Source organism: Buteo buteo, chromosome 10, assembly GCF_964188355.1.
Source record: "Buteo buteo chromosome 10, bButBut1.hap1.1, whole genome shotgun sequence".
Lineage (NCBI taxonomy): Eukaryota > Metazoa > Chordata > Aves > Accipitriformes > Accipitridae > Buteo > Buteo buteo.
This window is the reverse complement of record NC_134180.1, coordinates 5323987-5336627: the sequence shown is the minus strand read 5'-3', so window position 1 is coordinate 5336627 and position 12641 is coordinate 5323987.

Sequence of the window (12641 nt, the reverse complement as noted above, 5' to 3'; positions counted from 1 at the left end):
GCTTTTTACCCTTATTAAACCCTGGATTTGTCTTCTGTCCCCCCCAGGCAGCCCCTGGCTTGGGGTCCCGGACCTCCTCCAACTCAGTTTTTGGACACCCGGGGACTTTCTCCTCTTTTGAGGAAAGCTCCAGGTCAGGGAGTCTGGAGGTTTCATGATAGTGTTTTTTTTTAAAATCAGGAGCTTAAGGGAGAAAAAAAAAAGCACATTTGGAGAGGGGAGAGGAAAGGGCAGAAAGGTGACCCTGGCTCTGAACCGCCCACGCGTGCAGCCAAGTCCTGACTCTGTGGTTCCTGGACAGCCCGAATTTTGAAGCTGCTTTCAAAGCTTTTGGTGACTGGTGGTGTTGGAGCCTCCGCGGGAGCTGCCGGGGAGGGGGTGCAGGGTGCCAGCTCTGCCAGCCCCAGGAGGTGCCGGGGTGCCGCCGGCAGGACCACGGGGCTGGAGCACGGAGGAACTGGGGCAGTGAGAGGAGGCTGGGAGTTGGCAGGATGGTGCCCTGACAGCCGAGCCCCACGCTGGCCCCACGCGTTCACACCGGGAGGGGAAGCCCCCGACACCTTGCTCAAACTGTGAAATAGAAAAAAAATCTGGTTTTCCAAGAAGCTGCCCCTCTCCCACAGATCATCTTGCTCAGATTTTGAGCAAAACTAGGCAAAAAGTGGCTTGGAAACCCCCTGCCATCAGCTCTGCTCGACACTTGGTGCTGTGGGAAAAGGTGCTTTTTTTATCAAACCCGGCAGGAGAGCCAGGTAGAAGGACACAGACCTGCCTGAAATGAAAATATACATCTGGATGTGTGTGTATGTAACCTGGGGCTGCGGGGGCATGTTCACCCGCCTGGGTTTGCAGTGACCTCAGTTTAACTTGGCAGCCGTCAGACGCCTTATCTTATCTCTGCATCGAGCTGTGCTCACAGCTAAACAAGTGCCAAGCGCCTTGGCTTCCCCTGCTCCTGCCTGCTAGGGCACCCACATCATGCAGGCACAGCACCCGTGTGCCCATCGTCGTGGGGAGGGGGGGGCAGCTGCTCCGTGCATGGTGCTCAGAGCTGGCACTACAGCTTCCCCCCAGATTAATTCAGGGGAACAGGGAGTGCTCCCATCCCTGCATCCCTCCTCCATCCCCCAGCATCCTGGGAAGGGGAGGTTGAGCTGCCAGGTATCATCCTTGTCTCTATTTTCGTGAGTGGTGAAGCTAAAACCAGCTGCGCTTGAGGTGCCCAGGGCACGCGGGTGCTGTGGTGTGGGCAGCCAGGATGCTCAGGGTTGGGTGATGGGCTGCAGGGCAGAGCCTGGCATTTATCTCTTTTCCTGCCTCTGCATGCATGCTCCCAAAATAAAGCACCAAAGCAAAAAGCTTCACCTGCTCCAACCTGCTGCTCGGCAGGGAGGATGTCACCCTGATTTATAGCTTGCTGTTTTCCTTTCCTGGTAGCTTATAAACCCAAATATTGGCAGTTATTTCGCCCAGAATAGGGGAAGGAGACAGCGGTGGGGAGCTCAGGAAAGGAACCTGTGAGCCCCTTGCCCTGCGATGTGCCCCCCACAAGCTGTGCAAGGAGGTTGGGGGGGGGTGTCATTGGACTTGACTCATCTTTGGTGCAGCTAGTTGCCATTTTTTGGGTGCAGCCAGAGCTGGACAGGGGGACGTGCCCCCCCCCACCAGCCTTGCCTCTGCTGCCTCTGCGGTTTCCCTACCTGCTCCAGGGGCCCCCCAGGCCGGGGTGACAGCAAGACGCAGAAAGCAGGATGTCACCTCAAACCTCAAGAGGAGCTGCCACCGAGGGGGAGGGTGGCCGGGATGCCGAGGCAGGGGTGAGGGGGGGGAGGATTTGCAAGTCACCGTATGTAAACATGGGTGCTCCTCTCCCAACCGTCCTCTTCCGCAGCCCCAGTCGAGCAGCTCTCGTGTCCCTGCGGGAACAGGGAATGGCCTCGGTACACCGTGAGCTCCCGGGGGAGTGGGGACACGATCCTTTGCTGCGGCGTATTGGGACCCCTGCCGTGACGATGACTGAAGAAAATGCCCTGATGCCCTCAGGGGTCCTTCTTGGGGTGGTGGCACAAGGGTGTCCCCTTCTCCCGGGGTCAGCATAGCACCCCGACCCCTCGTCCCCCTGCCATCCGCCGTGAGATGGATATGGTAGCTTTGGGGCAACAGTTGGGGACTCTGTGATCCCCTAAGCTCATTGTGGGGGGCTGGTCTGTCCTCAGGGCTGGGGGGGTAAATCTGGGACTCTGCCATCAGCCTGCTCTGTTTCTGGGCTGCTCAAGAGCCAGTCTGATTTCAGTTTGTCAGCCATCGCCACCGCAAATCCCTTTTGCTCACCCATCATCCACGCAACCCTCCCGCAGCCCCCCTGGGGCACGAGCCCCCTGAAAGCTGGGAAACCCGGGACCCCCGACCACATTGGGCTCTGCATCCCCGGACGTGGGGCTGGAACACAGCAAGGAGGTAGCCCCACGTCATTCCTAAAACACTCCGTGCTCCACAGAGCCCCGCTGGCTTTAACGGGGCTCAGGAGGGCATCGGGGAGGGGGACACCCGGGTGTGACAGTGCCCGCTGCAGCTCCATAACTCCGATGCTGCTTGGTGGAGGGGCCACGGGGAGAGCACCCACCCGCGCACCCACCCACAGCACTTGCGTGTGCAAGCACCCACGAGGTACCCCACCTCCCCAGGGATGGGACATCGGGGCTATGAGCCTCCCCGGGGAAAAGGCAGCGATTTCCCCACTGCCCGACGGCGAGAGGGTGAACACGGAGAGGGGGAAATGGAGGCAACCCTCTGCCTATACCCCCCCCCGGTCCCCCCCCCCGTGCCCCGGCTCTGGGCTTTACCGGGGAGTTGAAGGTTTCCGGCTTCGCAGGTGCGCGGTGGGACTGAGCGCGGTGGCGGGGGGGGGCCCACGGCAGGTGGGGGCCACGGGGGACCGCTGGGTTGTGTCTGTCAGCTCAGCCGGGCTGCGAGGCACCCGCGTGCCACCCCCGGGCATGGGTAGGGGCACCCAGCCCTCAGCGCTGCTGAGGATGAGGATGGTCCCGTTGGGGATGGTGGGTCCATTTTTACCCGCCCCGTGTGTCCTGCCAGCCCCCAGCCCCACCGTGCCCTGGGCAGGGAGGACGTGGGCAAGCCGAGGGGATGCCGTGGGATGGGGACGAGCTCAGCTCCAGCTCCCCGGGCCCTCGGACAGCAAGCATGGCTTCAGCCTCTGGCCACCAACTGCCTGGCCACCCTCACCACAGCGGCGTGAGGCAGGAGGGGCCATGGGAGGGGGCTCCCGAGCCTGCGAGCAACAACTTTTGTGGCTTTGAAAGAAAGAAGAAAGCCCTGCATCTCCGGGGAGCAGCTGCTCCTGTTTGCCCGTCTCCTTTCCTGCGTTTTTTTCTTTTTTTTTCTTGCCTTTTTTTTTTTATTTTTTTTTTTTATTTTAAAAACCTTCTTCTTCTCTCGCCTCGACCACAGCAACGCTAAGATGGAGCTGGTTCCCTCCCATCTAACCAGTATGGGCTCCCTCCGCCTCCCCCAACCTACCACCTCCACCTCAACGATGACAATGACAGCTGCAGGGGTTGCGGGTGTCCCTTCCCCCTCTTCCGCACCCCTTCCCGTCCCCCTCCTTGTCCCCCAGCCCCCCCATCCACCCCCCAGCCCCAGCAGCGAGCCCCCCAAGCCGGGCTGCCTGGCGGCCCTGCAGCCTTTCGCCTTGACATTTGAAAAATGCCAGGCTGAGCCGGGAGACGGCAGCTGCAGGGTGGCACCCGGCCAACTATTTCGTTTTGGGTGGGTTTCGGTTTGTTTTCTGTGGCGGACACCACTGACGGGAATGAAAGGGGAAGGCTGCGTCCCGGTTTTCGCCCTCCGGGTTTGGGGGCCGTGGCGGGGGCTGCCCGGGGCGGGGGGGGACGGGACGTGGCACCCGTGGGCAACTCGGTGGCAGGGTTTGACCTGGCAGACGGGGACTGAGCCCGTGCCCACAGACTGGTGGTCCTTTGGCTGGTGCATCACTTGAATAGCTCAGTGGTCCGGCTGCCCCCACTGCCCCAAACCCTCAGGGTACCCATGTGTCATCCCCCCAGTTTGGGGTCCTCACCATCATGGTGTCCAAGGGTCCCAGTGCCCGCCTCGGTTGGATCCTGGCTCCCGGCACACACATGGGGTGGGAAGAGACGGATGGACAAAGTGTTATTCAGCGTCCAGCTCTCCCGGGAGTTTGGCTGGGACTGGGACAGGGGAATCCTGACAGGGTCAGACACTGGGTCCCCATGGAGACACAGCCCTGGCCGGGCCAGGGTGCTGGTGGGGGACCCCCACCACACGGGACCACTCAGGAAAGAGTCACCCCTGGCTGGGGTGTCCCCAGTCCCCCTTTGGCCCCTGGGGAGATGGAGAGCCAGCACAGCCCCGGCACAGGTCTCAGTGCCAGCGGGTACCGCAGGGGACGGCACTGACGCGCTGCCGGTTGGTTGGGGGTTTGCTGGGGGATGTGGCACAGAGGGAGGGGGAAGGGAGAGGCTATTTTTTCCCCCCCATTGCAGGTACCCAAGTCCCCTGGCTGCCGCCTTGCCTTGGCGATGGGCAACGCCAGCCGGGCGGGCACGAGGGATGGGGATGTTGTGCCCTGTGCCCTCCTCTGTCCGGGGCAGGGGACTACAGCAAGCAGCAAGGACAACGCTTTGATACTCATATTTTATATTCATGTAAGCAACATAAATCCGCCTGGCTGCTCTTTCCCTGACAATAGAATTCATTATGATGGAAATATCCTCCGGAGGACTGCAGCTTAATTACCTCCTGATTTGCATTTTTGCATATTAATGACTGCAGAGCTGCTAATTTTGCTGCATTATTTTAAAGGCAAAGCAACCCCGCTCCTCTGTTGTCTCGCCTGCCATTTTCTTTCCCCCTCACTTTCTCCCCGTTAGGGCCGGAGGCGGCACAGCCTCGGGCTCAGCAAGTGCCTCTTCGGTTGTGACCCCAGCGCCACGGCCCGGCTCCGTCCCAGTGCCACCGTTGGAAATGTCAGGCCTTCCTCATTAGCAGGGTGCCCTTGTCGGTTGCTCGAGCCACCCAGCACCGCGGGATGTCCCTTGCGTAGGATGCCCCAGGCCGGGTGCCCTTGCGGGGTGTCCTGGGGATGCGCCTGGCTCCTTGGCGAGCGTTGAGGGCAGCGTGGCCGCCTGCGTCCTCCGCGCTCCCGACTATTGTTCTGGTGGCGGCTTTTTGGGCAGCGGTGTCACCGCGTGTTACTTCCACTCCACAGCTCCAACCGCAACAGGCTGGGGAGGAGTAAGGGGGGGGGGGGGTTTGCCTTCCCTCGCTGCCCTCTGGCCTCGGTCGCTCGCCAGCCCTGCATCCCTGCTCCTGCTGACACCCCCGGACAGGGCAGGGTGCCAGGCTGGGCACGGAGGTGCCACCTCCCGAAATAGCTGATGGGAAGAGGAAGGATCCAGGGGAGGGATGGCTGAGCCCTCTCTTGCCTCTCTACAGGCCCTGCGGGCAGCGAGGCACCGTGCGGCCCTGGGGTAACGGGCAGGATGGGCAGTGTCCGATGGCTGCCCAGGTTGGAGGTGCTTTGCCCCTGGTCCAGCTTCCCTGGTGGCAGTGAAACCCACCCTGTGGGTCACCATCCCGGGTTGGTGTTTAGGGCTTCCCATCCTGGCTGCCAGGATCCAGCTGAACCCCAGGTGTGACCCACTGCCCCATCCCCAAATGTGCCCTCACCCCAGGCCTTGGGGCCGGCGTTGATTTTTCGCTCCTTTTCCACGTCTCACCCCACGTCAGAGGGGCAGAAGCAGAACTGAGGGCTTCCCATCCCAGCTGAAGCCCATGGTGTGGCTACACGTCCCCGATGGCAGTCTGACCCAGGTGCCACCAACCTGGGGCTGCCCAGGGTGACTCAGCCTGCCAGATGCCACCAAGGGCCCGGTGCAGGGAGAGCCTGGGGGTGTCACACGCCTACGGGATGCTGAGCATCAGCCCAGCATTAGGCAGTGGGGTGGGCAGGGCAGGGAGAGCGGGGGGGGGGACAGGGTCAGGGCTAGGGCTGGGGACAGGGAGAGGATCAGGGCTGGGGACAGGGACAGGGTTGGGGCTGGGACAGGGAGAGGATCAGGGTTGGGGACAGGAACAGGGACAGGGCTGGGGACAGGGCTGGAGGCAGGGACAGAGAGAGGATCAGGGCTGGGGACAGGACTGGGGCTGGGGGCACGGACAGGGCCAGGGTCGGGGCTGGGGACAGGGTTGGGCACAGGGAGAGGGACAGGGACAGGGTTGGGGCTGGGGCTGGGGACAGGGACAAGGTTGGGGACAGGACTGGGGACAGGGCTGGGGCAGGGAAAGGGAGAGGATCAGGGCTGGGGAAAGGGACAGAGCTGGGGACAGGGACAGGTCTGGGGACAGGGACAGGTCTGGGGACAGGGCTGGAGGCAGGGACAGGGAGAGGATCAGGGCTGGGGACAGAGCTGGGGCTGGGGGCACAGACAGGGCCAGGGTCGGGGCTGGGGCTGGGGACAGGGACAAGGTTGGGGACAGGGCTGGAGACAGGGACAGGTCTGGGGACAGGGCTGGGGCAGAGAAAGGGAGAGGATCAGGGCTGGGGACAGGGACAGGGCGGGGAACAGGGACAGGGAGAGGATCAGGGCTGGGGCCAGAGCTGGGGCTGGGGCCACGGACAGGGATAGGGTCGGGGCTGGGGACAGAGACAGGGACAGGGACAGGGAGAGGGTCGGGGCTGGGGACAGGGACAGGGACAGGGACAGGGAGAGGGTCGGGGCCGGGTCCGCACCGGTTCGAGCCGCGGCCCGGCCCGGGAGGGCTCGTGGCGCCACCTGGCGGCGGACGGGAGCGCTGCGGGGGCGCGGGGCCGGGGGGGCAGTGGGAGCCCGTGGGTGCCGAGGAGGGGACTCGGGGGGGGCAGTGGGAGCCCCTGGGTGCTGGGATGGGGACTCAGGGAGGCGGGGCGGTGGGAGCCGCTGGGTGCAGGGAAGGGCACCCTGGGGGAGGGGGGGGGGCAGTGGGAACCGCGGTAGTGACCCGTGGGTGCGTGGGGCAGGACCCCAGTGGGTGCCCCCTGCGCACCCTGGCGCGGCTCCAGCGGGAGCGGGGCCGCCCGGGGGCTCCCCCCGAAGGCGGCTCGAATGACTTTAACCCCAGACCCCTCCCGCAGCTCCCGCCCCCCCGCCCCGTTCCCTTCACCCCGGGGACGTGTCCCCGACGTGTCCCCTCCCGGGGGGGGTGACAGCGGCCCCACGCAGGACCCAGCCCACCCGGGCGCTGTACCGGGATGCCTGGGCCGCCCCCCCTCCTTGCCCAGCTCCTCCCCTCGGGTGGCTGCGCCACGACACGCGGGTCCCCGTGTCCTGCTCCCAGCCTAAGCGCCTCCCGGATTGCCCCCCCCCCCCGCCACGGGTGGACGGGGGCACGGGGACAGCGCGGTGCCCTCGGCGGGGCCGGGCTGGTCCTGCCCACTAGAGGGCAGCGGGAGCCCAGGAATTGGGGTCCCCGAGCGACACCCGCCCCCTGCACCCCTCCATCCACCACCCTGCACCCCCACCATCCTACACCCCTCCATCCACTTCCCTGCGCCTGCCCTGCGTGTCCCCCCCCTTCATCCTGCACCCCTCCATCCTGTCCTGCACCCCCCCACTCTCCACCCAAACCTCCACCCTCCACCTCTTCCCCCCTCCCCTTCCACCCCACTCCACAACCCCGCTGCCCACCCACCCCCCCCCCCCCCCGGCCTTTCTTCCCTCCCATCCAAGGCCAACACTCGTGGGTTCCTTCTGCGCCACACAGGCATCCCTCTGTGCCTCAGTTTCCCCCAGCGAGCACACCACACCAACCCTCAGTCCTGCTCCCTTCGGAAGGGACTTGCCCCTCGGGGTGCCACCCGGAGCTGGGAATTTAACCCTTGCCCTCCCCATACCAGTAGCATCCCACTAACGCACCAGCCTTGACATGCTGACCTGTCCCGGCACCCCCCCCTCTGCATCCCAGAGCCCCCCCCCCCAGTCATCCCTAGGGACTGCTGGTGTCACCGTGGCAACCAGTGATGGTCAGCAGCCGGTGACCCAGGCGCCCTGGAATAAGCCCTGGCCCTGGCCAGGGTCACCGGGGTCAATCAATCTCATTGCTATGCACAGAGCCCTTCGTTACCAACAGCGCTGGTAACGAGTGCCAGGGCTGGCAAAGCGCAGGAAAGGGAGAGAAAAAAGGACAAAACGGGGGAAAAAAAAATATATATACAAGGGACTCAAAGAATTTTGTTTCAAAAGCTTGTCCCAGTTCTCGCCCCATTAGGGGACCCCCGAGATGGGTCCCTCCAGAGCTCTGCAGGGCCCTTGGGGCTGTGGGGGTCTTGGGGCCGGGCAAGGATGTGCCTGGGTGGGTGTCCCTGGGCAGGGTGGGGGGTCTGGGTGCCCAGGGTCGGGTCGTGGTGGAGGGGAGGCCGTGCTGCCCGGTACACAGGCGTCTGAGGGCTGTCGGTTCCCGAAACCCCCTGCCCATGCGGGTGAGCCCGCTCCCACCGGCGTTACCGCATCCTGCCGGAGAGCGTCAGCAGGCGGCTGCGGGAAGGGGCAGGGGAAAGGGGGGGCTTTGCTGCACCTCACCAACCTCTCCTCCTGCCCCGTCCCGGAGGAGATGGGGGGCAGGCAGCCAGGTGCCCCCCCAGCAATGGGAACATCACCCTGGGGAGGGCTCAGGGGGTCCCCGCTCGCTGATGGCAGCCTTCCTCCACCCCCGTTGCTCTGAGTCTTCCGTCCTGCCGTCCGCATCCAGTCCTGGGCTGGGAGCCGCGGCTGTGGGGTCTCCTGGCCTGGCTGAGGCCCAGCAGACTCATCTCCCCAGTGGGATCCCTGCCCACACCTCCTGCTTGCCCTGCCCCGGCACTCGGCTGGGTTCGATCAGCCGCTGCCAGGCTGTGCTGGGATGACTCTGGGCAGCAGACCCCCCCTCCCCAGCTTCCAGGCAGGGGGATGGGATGGGGCACCAAAATCTTCCCCAAAATGAGATCCTGCTCCTTGGGAGCACCCCAGCCTGGCAGGGCAGATGGGGGCATCCCTGGAGGCTGTTTGAGAGGCCAACTGGGTGGGACCCCCAACTTCTTGGGCAACCTCCCATCGTGAGATGCTCCGCGGTGCAGGGGGGCAGCCGCCCCCGGACGAGGTGTCAGCCAAAAAAGCCACCAGGTCCCAGCAGAGGCGGCTCAGGGCAGCCTGGCCCTGAATTGCCACTTTGGGGAGGGGGCAGCAGCCAACCCTGGAGCTCTGCCACTGCCCACTGTGCCCCCCCCCCCAGCTCGCCCGCTGCTCCGGTCTGTGGCTGGAGCCTGCGGAGGACAGACACGGCGTCTCCAGCGCGCAACCACACTCACCTCGGAGAGGGGGGCTGCTGGGAAAAGGCTCCCCCCGCCTCTGCCGGGTCACCCGCAGGCAGGGGCATTGCCAGGATTTACCGGTACTGGGTTGACAGCACCGTCTCGGGGCCTTCCCAGTTCCTCCAGGGCCTCCCCAGGGAGGCAGGGGGTCTGACCCTTTTGGGGGTCCCGTGTCCTAGCTGCGGTGACATCCCAGCCACTCGATGCTCCTGGGGACCCCTCCATCCCTCTGCCGAGGTATGACGGACCAGCAGGGTGGGAGCTGGGTGCCAGCAGTTGCTTTTTCCCCCCTGTAACATTGTCCCAAGTTCCCATTTTGGTTCCAGCCCTGACAGGGACACTGGGGATCCCCCCCAGGACCAGCAGTGCCAGGATGCTCCTGCGCCGGCTCCCCCCCCCACCCCCAGCATCCCGCCCGGAGCTGCACATGAATGGCAACGAAGGCAGATTGTAGCTGACGGCTGGAAGATGGATTTATTGCAATGATGCAAAAATTAGTTTATAGAATATATATAAATAAAGATTTCCTTCCTTGATGGGCGAACTCAGCACAGCAGCAGCTCTTCTGGCAGGATTTATTAATCACCCCGGCGTGCTGCTTGTGCAGTGGCAAGTATTTCCCTAGGCAAATAGGGCCGGCGGTGCCCCAGAGGGGGCAAACAATCCTCGATTTTAGCTCTCTCCTCAGCCCAGGACCACTTATTGCTGCTGTGAACGGGCCTGGCAACAAACCAGGGCAGCCTGGCAAAGCTCAGCCCGAAAACAGCTGGAAGGGAGGCATCCTGCTAGTGAAACACGGGGAAACTGAGGCATGGATGCAGCGTGACTTGTCTGGAGCCAAAGAGAACCAAAGGAAGGATATGGGAGCCTGTGCTGGCTGGAATGTAAAAGGGGAATGTGCTTTCTCTTGGATTTGGGAGGAGAAGGCAGTTGTCCTGGTGGGGACCGTCCCCCGCCAGACCCCCTGCACCTGCCCTAGATGCCACCTCCCAGTCGCCCCGCTTTGTCGAAAAAGAAGGAAGCCCCCCCGGGGCCGCCTGCACCCCCGTTACCACCCATCTCCCAACCAGCATCGCCCCATCCCGCGGGGGAAACCGAGGCACGGGAGGCACAGCGGCGGGGGTGACAGCGGGGGCCACCGGGTCCCTTGGTTGCCCCCGTGGGGCGCCGGGCGCAGGCGGGGTGCTGGCTGCTGCTCTCTGTGTCTCCTTGTTGTGCGGTCGATCCCCAGACAGACTCCTCGCCTTGCTGCGTGTGCTCTTTCGAGCCCATTGATTTCCCTGAGTAAGTGAGTTTGTATGGATCATGCAGCATGCAGCCCGGGCTGCCCAGCGGTGCAGCAGCCGGCGGGGGGGAGGGCGTGCGAGGGAGGGGGAACCGGGGAGAGAGCAGAGCCGATCAATATGGACAGTGTGAAGTGAATTAATGGAAGACGTAGAGGCTGGCTGACAGTGCTGCCGAGGCCGGGCTGCCCTTCGGGGGCTGCTTGAAGGCAGCTGGCGATGCCGCGAGGGGTCCCCGGGGACCCTGGCTTCAATCCTGCCCGGGGGCCGAGGGACGCCAGTGGGGCAGGGGACTGCCACGGGGACCTTGTGGCTTTAGAGCTTCTCCCCCGACAAGAAATTTGGGATCCTCTGATTCCCGAGACAGCCCCGTGCGCCTGAGCACCAGCTCTGCCAGGGCAGCACCGTGCCCGGGACACCGTAGGGTGCCCAGCTCTGCAAGAGCATCTGTAGCCATTTCCCCACAGCCAGGCATCTTGGCTTTAAAAAAAATGATATTTTCTTGTGGCAAACAAAAAGCTCACAGGGAGGCTGTTTGGTCAGGATTTTCATGAAAACATTTGGTGGGGTGTGTTGAAAATAAAAGGACAGAAAAACCCCAGCTTCCAATTAAAATCTCTTATCTTTTCTTTCAACAGGGCTCGCCATACGCAGAGAAGCCAAGTGTAACCGGGACCCTGCTTACAACCAGCCTGGAGCAAGCACGAAGGTTTCCGACGTCTCCTTTGCCTTTGCAGAACGTTTGGCGGTGAGCTTGAAAAAAGGCAAAGGCTCAAAAATCCCCCCAAAATGCGCTTCCCACAGTGCCGAGGGGCCAGGAGCAGCATGGGGCAGTCGCTAGCAGCAGCAGCATTTCTCTTTTGCAGGTCATGGCCGTTTGCTGCTCTGCCCTGGGTGCAGGTGGGCGATTCCTAGTACTAGTAATGCAAGTTAAACTGAACCACCTGCCACACAATGATCAGTGTAGAAATCTCCCAAACTCCACCCAAGATGAGACAATTTGCAGTCCCTGCCACTTGCTGAGGTGCATCAGGGTCTTAGGGCATAATTTCTCTTCCCCTTTCTGGTATGTTTTTGCTGGGACTGAGATATAGAGGAAGCAAGCTTGGCTGGCATCGTTAGGTTTCAGTGTTAACACACTTAGGGAATGGAGGGGTTCCTACCAAAACAGACTCATGTGGGGATTTTCTGACTTCTTTTGCTCGGGCTGGGCAATGAGGGGCTTGGGGAGGCACTGTGGCCACCTGAGAAAGAATCTCCAGGTCCTGCCGCTTCTTTTTTGCTTTTATAATGGGAGCAAAGCGGGTGAGCTGGGCTCAGGGGAGCATCAGCAGAGCCTGTCTGTAAACCTACTCCAGCCGGGACCACAGGTGCTCGAGGAAGGGAATGGTGCCTTGAGGGCACGGCGCGTTGGGTCTGGTAATTCACGATGCAGAATGGGATTTGTTACAGTGATGCCCGCGTGTGCAGTCCTGTGCAAAGTTGCTCTCAGGAGGTTTTTCCCTGGTGGGGGGATTAAAGCCAGCGAGGGCTGTGGGGAGGCGATTGCCATTTCTGGGGCTTTTGGAGCTTTTTCCCCCTTGGTGTTTTAGGAAGAGGAAAAGCTATTGCTAGAGATGCTTCTGGAGCCGAGCTGGAAATGTGCCCTGGGGCTTTCTGTGGCACCTGGGGGTCCCAGGTGCTTTGGCAGAGGAGGGGCAGCTCCCCACGGGTTTGCCTAAGGGCATGGGCTGGCAGGGTGCTGAGGTCCCCCATGCGATCCATGCCCATCCCCAAGCCCACGGTGACGGGAGCAGGGAGCCGCTGGGCAGGGGCTGGAGTGGCTTCAGGTGCTGCCTGATCCTGTGCACCAGTTGCAGCCTGGACACCATCATCTCCCAGGAACTGGAGCGATGGCAAATCCTTTTGAGCAGGTGGGTTGACAGCCCACGACCTGCTTTTTGCACGCTTTGCCCGCTGCTAGCGTGAACGTGTGT